The sequence below is a fragment of the Lagenorhynchus albirostris genome, chromosome 2, assembly GCF_949774975.1.
Source record: "Lagenorhynchus albirostris chromosome 2, mLagAlb1.1, whole genome shotgun sequence".
NCBI lineage: Eukaryota > Metazoa > Chordata > Mammalia > Artiodactyla > Delphinidae > Lagenorhynchus > Lagenorhynchus albirostris.
In genome coordinates, this window is record NC_083096.1 from 71,307,022 (window position 1) to 71,314,043 (window position 7,022).

Genomic DNA, 7,022 nt, shown 5'->3' on the forward strand with positions numbered 1-7,022 from the left:
TATAACATTTACTAGGTGCCAGACACTTTTCTAACCACTTTGCATAAATCAACAAGTTAGTCCTCACAACAACTCTCTGAAGACCAAGCCGTTTTAGAGATAAAGAAACCGAGACACAAAGAAGTTAAGTAACTTGCCTATGGTTACATTGTTAGGAATTGGAGGAAAGAGGATTCAGTCCTGGGCAGTGTGAATCTAGAGTCCATGCTTTTAATCACTGGGCCCTATTGCCTCTCATTACTCTCTATTTCCTCTAGAGCCATAATGATGGGCAATTGCATTTTGACATATTGTTTGTGGGAGATCATTTGGTAAAAATTTTGTAGAGAAGAACAATACTCTATTAAATACTCTTTAAAGTTTAGGATGCTCATGGTCTTTAACTTTGCATTTTCACTTCCTGGTGTTCACTTATGTGTGAAATGGCATGTTTATAGAGTTTTCTATTTCAGAATTGTTTACAGTGGCAACAGCTAGAAAAAAAAAGGACCAAAACATTCATCAGTAATAAACTTGGTTAACAAAAATGACATATCTATAAAGTAGAAAGTTACGCCACCATTGAAAAATAATCAGATGATTATTTAAGTGCTCTACAGAAGGACATCTCAGATATTGTTAAATATGGTGGGGAAAGTATTAACATGTATGTAAACACATATGTGCTTTTATATTAGCTAGTATATGCAAGGCATCTCTATATTTATATACTATATATTGCCTGGAAGGAATATAGGGTGGAGGGGTAAAGGGAGGAAGTGTGCTTACTGACTATGTTAACGTGACTTTGCTATTTAGTTGTTTTCGTAATACAACTTTACTCTTCCATTACCTTCATCAGCATGGCATTACTATTTCAAAACATTCTTGCCCAGGAAGACAAAAGTTGTATATAACTTTATTGTTCTTCTTAGGAACCTCTACCAAAAACTTATGTCAATGAGCATCAAACTGTTTGGATTTTTAATAAATAGCATCAAATGACTGTTAATGCTCTAAGGAAATTGAAACTCTAATCTCAAAAGTATTACTTTGTTGAGTCTATCAGTCCTAAATTATTAAATCATGATCCTTACCCAATCCTAATACAGTCCATGAATTGAAAGACTGACGTACGCCATACTCCGAAACTTTGTCAATAGCCTAACTTTGCACTTCCTTCTAACTTTGCACTAATACTTTGTCAAGGTGGTATTCTCCCTTATCAAAGTAAGAATAATCTCAGCCTTGTTTTCAGTAGGTTATTGGGGTAGTATTTTCAAGGAACCAGCATCCTAAAAGCAACAGGAAGGAAACTGAAAGAAGAATAATGTTTAACTATAAACCTGTTTTACTTTTGGATTGCTGTTCAACGTCTGTGTATTACTTGTTCAACAAAAGAATTGGAGAAAGGAAGGAGGAAAGAATGAAAGAAAGAAACTAAGGTATTGGATGGGAACACTTCAAGAGAGAATATAAATGAAAAATCCCAGACCTCAGTCCTTTGTCATTTCAATATGTAGAGGCAAAGTAGGAGCAACCAACAGAGAAACATTATCTATGATACAACTGAGCTAAAAAAAAAAAAAAGTTCCGAATGCTTTAAAGTTCTTAGATTGAAGCAGAGTCATTTGTAGAAGAAAGGGAGAGAGGAGGACTGTAATTTATGTTTGTGGTTGTGATTAAATTTCATGAATTCTAGAACACCTTAGACGCAAGGGGCAAGTAAATTTTAATGTCTCCATATTAAATTCATTGTTTCTTAAGTAACTGAGTCATTCTTTGGAGGGGAGGAACGATTCTGGCTGCACCAATTCAGGTAAGCAAGACAGAGAGTAGAGTTAACTTGCCACACTGGCATGCCATTTCTTCCTCAATAAATCCAGTGGTCTGGGTCCTTTCTGGAGAGAAAGTGCTGTGCAGAAGGAGAAAAGAGCTGGAATTGAAGTTGGAGATCCAGCACGGACTGCTTTCTTCTAAGAAAAGACGTTTGCTTGTATCTTCCTTCCTCAGTTTCCACTGTGGGTTCAGTGGCCACCCCCCCCTTCCAAATTTGATGAGAAACATTAGTCTATCCATCCAAGAAAGACAAGACACAAAGAGAGCCACATGTGGAAACATTATAGTCAAATTGTTAAATGCCAAAGACAAAGAGAAAATCATGAAATCAAGAAGAGATAAACAACTCATCACATACAAGGGCCCCAAAATAAGATGAACAGCTGACTTTTCTTCAGATAGTAGAGTCCAGAGTCAATAAAACACGTCTAAATTGCTGGGGGGAAAATCCTGTTCATCAATAATTCTTTTTTTTCCCCCCAAGTTTTCTTTTAAAGGAAATGTTTAAAGTACCCAACCTTAAAAAGTGACTTCAGGAAAAGAAATGCAAGTAACTGTGGATCTGAAGAATGTCTGTAGGGAATGATCTATAGCTTCCTCTTAAATACAATCTGAAGCTTTCAATGCATGATGCCCAAGGTCAAGAATTCTATATTTAGCAAAACTATCATTCAAAAATGAAGGTGAAGTAAAGACATTTCCAGGTAATCAAAGACTTGAGAGTATTTGTTGATAGCAGACCTGCCTTACAAGAGTACAAGAGGAAATTTTACAGACTGAAAGGAAGTAACACTCGACAACAATTGGAGCCCATACAAAAAATATAAATAGTACCAATTATAGTAATTACATAAAGCATAAATGTATGCTCTTATTTAGATTAAATTTTGATATCAAAAGTGATCATTTATCTTTCCCTTCCTACCCCAGCACTGGCTCCCATGATGGTTTCATGCATGAATCTCTGTTCCAGTAAACCATGACTCCTTATATTTGCCCGTCTCTGCAATCTTAAGGGCTGTAGTTTTCCCTGTGTCCTCACCTTTCTTATGGATTCAAGAACTGTTGATTTTTCAGCCTGTTCAGGCTTTCACTTTCTTTCATTAGGATAGAATGGTGTGTTCCACGCTCCTTACATGTGGAACCAGGAACCAGAATTCCTAATCAGATTTTTTTTTTTGGTCAAAAAAATTCTTTTGAATAAATCCCCTTTCAAGCATCCAAGTTGAATTAATTCTAGATTTAGTTAACTGTATGTGTTATTATAGTTTATATCAGTTTATGATGTACACTGAACATCTTAAGTTTGAATTTTATGCTGTAGACCATATTTTGACCTCATAGAAATCTCAAGAACGAGAATCAGTGGGCATCAATTTAAAGGGCTATATAGTTATAATATTAACAATAGGCTGAGGTTATAAGAACATTTTTTTTGAAATTTGTACTTGAAGCTCACTTTTATGCTGGCCCTAGTTGTGTCAGACGACACATCACCAGTCACCTGAAACCTTGACACCAGTGACTTTATTTACAATATCTCTATCTGGAAATTTTGCAAAACTACTTGAGAAGAGATTTTAATATCCTTCCAATAATCCTGGAAAAGAGCTTTATTATCTACAATTATGTCAAGGCATTCTTGACATCTTTACTTTTTTTTTTTGCGGTACGCGGGCCTCTCACTGTTGTGGCCTCTCCTGTTGCAGAGCACAGGCTCCGGACGCGCAGGCTCAGCGGCCATGGCTCATGGGCCCAGCCACTCCACGGCATGTGGGATCTTGCTGGACCGGGGCACGAACCCGTGTCCCCTGCATTGGCAGGTGGACTGTCAACCACTGCGCCACCAGGGAAGCCCCGACATCTTTACTTTTAAGTGTTACAGACTCTGATTAGAGTTGGTCATTGAGATCAACTAATTTTAACATTTGCTGATCTCACTATCATGTTTGAAGTAAGCTCTAAAGACATAGCTTTACCAGATGATCACTATGGTGAGATGAGAAATACAGAGGCAATGTCTTCTTCTGGCTAATGCTATCCTGAAAATGGTAGAAATAATGAAGATATAAGAGTCAAAAGGACAATTGTAAAGGTAGTAGTCAGAAGACTGTCAGTGACAGAATCAGTGATTGGACTAGCAGAAACCAGGTCCAACATAACTTAGACATAACAGAGAAAATGATCAGTGAGTGGATCACAAAAGGTTAGCTAGAGAGTGGCCACAGCCTGAACCAGTGATAGAAGCAATCCTGTTGCACACACTGAGGATGCCAGCCTGACACACGTCCTCCAGTTCTTGAACTGAGTAAGAGTGGGTTGCAGGTGCCAGTGAAAAGGTATTACCCCATTACTGCTATGGGTTGGTGATAAGAAAGCAAGGAAGATGATGATCTGTGTTTCACAGTTCTCCAATATTCAGATACTGATTCTTGCCTACAAGACTTGAAAGCAAAATGAGATAATGCCCGTGCTGAACATCTTTGAAGGAAACAGGACACTAAAAAAGAAACACAAGGAGAATGTGAAAGTGATAGCTAGTAAAGATTATAGTCCCAATGATGACATTATCAGCCACTGTTATGAAGTATAGGCTTAGGGGCAGAAAAAAACACTCTTGAAAAATAACTCACTCACCTCTACGTATACCATTTCATTGAAAAATTTTACAATAAGGAGATTTAGAGAAAGTCAACATTATTTATTAACACCAGGTACTGTTCTTTTTCTCTAGGGAGTATACTCTATAGATCAAGAAAGAGATATGTCAAAATTTACTTCAAAGGAGCATGGACCTCCATGTCTGGAAACGTGGGTAGTAGGGTAGCCTGAATGGCCCTCCCAAAGCCTGGCCAAGTACTAGTCATCTTCTCTACACAAAGAAGCAGGAAAGGAGAGCCCAGGACTCAGAATACTGTTCTGGAACACTCCCAGGGCACATACTTTGTGTTGGCAGTCACATTGACAGAGACGAATGGATCAATCCCAGATATTCATCATCCTTCCCTGTGTTGCTGTCTCCTCATTGTGTCATCAAAGGCCCAGATCAAGGATGAGTACAGAAGGTGTTGAAGTGCCAGGCTCACGCAACACCTGTGTCTTCTTTGACCTGAACCCACCTCCTTAATGGTCAAGTAAGGTAGTTGTTTTCATAATTCTGCTGTTCATCTTATGTTGAAATTTTCCCTCCCTCCAACCCCTGTCCTAAACTTAGTAAATCATGAAAAACTTCTTAATTTGTTCTCAAGAATGGTGAGCTTTTGGCCAGTGGAAGAGCACTGATGTTCCCCTGAGCCTCAGACATTATTCAATAGTGCTGCTCAGAGTACTGTGTAATCTGTTGTATAGTTAGAACCTCACCTCTCCCTTTCCTTTGTCCAGTTCATTCAGATCCAGATTTTCCTTAGAGTTTAGGCCAAACTCTACTGCTGTTACTGAGATCCTCTTTAAAGATTTCTCCAGCTTTGGGTGGTAGCACCGCCTTGTTCTCTTTTTTTGTCTTTTTGACTTTGTACCTGCTGACTCTCTCTGGCAGTGTCATCATTGTGACTATCATTTGCTTGGGTTGTCACCTCCATACTCTGTTGTACTCCTTCCTGAGCATGCTGTTCATCTCTAAGACCTGCTACACTCTGGTCCCTACATTCTGTCTGGCCTCCTGAGCCCATTGTCATTCAAGACTATGACATCTAGCTCTTGAATGCATGAGCTATTTCATGTATGTAACCAACAACTGTTTCCTGTTCATGGCCATGCAGTATGAACACCATGTGGCCATCTGCAGCCCCACTATGGGATTCAGTCATTGTATTAGAGTTTTCCAGAGAAACAGAACCAAGAGAATATATATTGATATATGTAAGAGATTTATTATAGGGATTGGCTCATGTGGTCATGGAGGCCAAGAAGTCCCACAGTGTGCCCTCTGAAAGGTGAATAGCCAGGAAGTCTGGTGGTATCATTTAGTCTGAGTCTGAGGGCCTGAGGATCAGGGGGCAAATGGTATAAATCCCAGTCTCAGCCTGAAAGCCTGAGAACCAGGAACGCTGATGTCTGAGGGCAGGAGAAGATGGATGTCTCAGCTCAAGCAGAGACAATTTGCCCTTCCTCTGCCTTTTGATTCTATTCAGGCTCTCAACAGATTGGATCATGCCTGCCCACATTGGTGAGGGTGATCTTCTTTACTCAGTCTACTGATTTAAATGCTAATCTCTTCTGGAGACACCTCCACAGACATACCCAGAATCAATATTTTACCAACTAAATCTCTAGACATCCTTAGCCCAGTTAAGTTGACACAGCATCACAGTCACCCTAGGTAAGAGGCCTATGCCAGTTGGCATCTGAGTCACTGGGAACTGGCCTGGACATGACACTGTACAGGTAACATCTGTGTTTGGCCTGCCCTTCTGTGATACCTTGGTCATCTCTCACTTCTTTTGTGATGTGAGGTACCTGCGGAAGCTGGCCTGCACAGACAGACATCACTGTCAGTGAGATCATCAAGTTGTCATCAGTGTCTGTGACGTTGTTTTACTCGTGGGCCTGGTCTCCGTCTCCTATGTCGTCATCTTCTGCACCATATTTAAGATTGCTTCATAATCTTAAGATTGCCTTGGAATCTTAAGGCCTTTGCCTTTGAGTCAGTAGAAGGCTTTTGCCACCTGTACCCCCCACCTCACAGTGATCATCATCCACTATGGCTGTGCCTCCATCATTTACCTGAAGCCTAAGTCCCAGAGTTCCCTGGGGCAGGACAGACCCATCTCAGTGACCTACACCATCCTCACTACCTGGTGGACCTTGTCATGTACAACCTAGGGAACAAGGAGGTCAAAGCTGCTCTTCACACAGCCACGGTTTAGATACTACTCAGGGACTTCCCTGGTGGTCCAGTGGTAAAGAACCCGCCTTACAATGCAGGGGACATGGGTTTGATCCCTGGTCAGGGAACTAAGATCCCACATGCGGCAGGGCAACTAAGCCCACGTGCCACAAACTACAGAGCCCACGTGCTCTGGACCCTGCGTGCTGCAACTAGAGAGAGAAAACCCGCATGCCACAACTAGAGAGAAGCCTGTGTGCCGCAAAGAAAGATCCCATATTCCTCAATGAAGATCCTGTGTGCTGCAACTAAGAACTGATGCAGCCAAAAATAAATAAAATAAATAATAATTTTATTTTTAAAGATACTACTCAACCCT

At 40.3% G+C, this 7,022-nt stretch overlaps 1 pseudogene; it reads left to right on the forward strand.

Moving 5' to 3' along the window:
* The first annotated feature begins 4,282 nt into the window (after window positions 1-4,282).
* LOC132515437 (olfactory receptor 10J3-like) lies at window positions 4,283-6,683 on the forward strand (annotated as a pseudogene).
* Window positions 6,684-7,022: the final 339 nt, after the last annotated feature.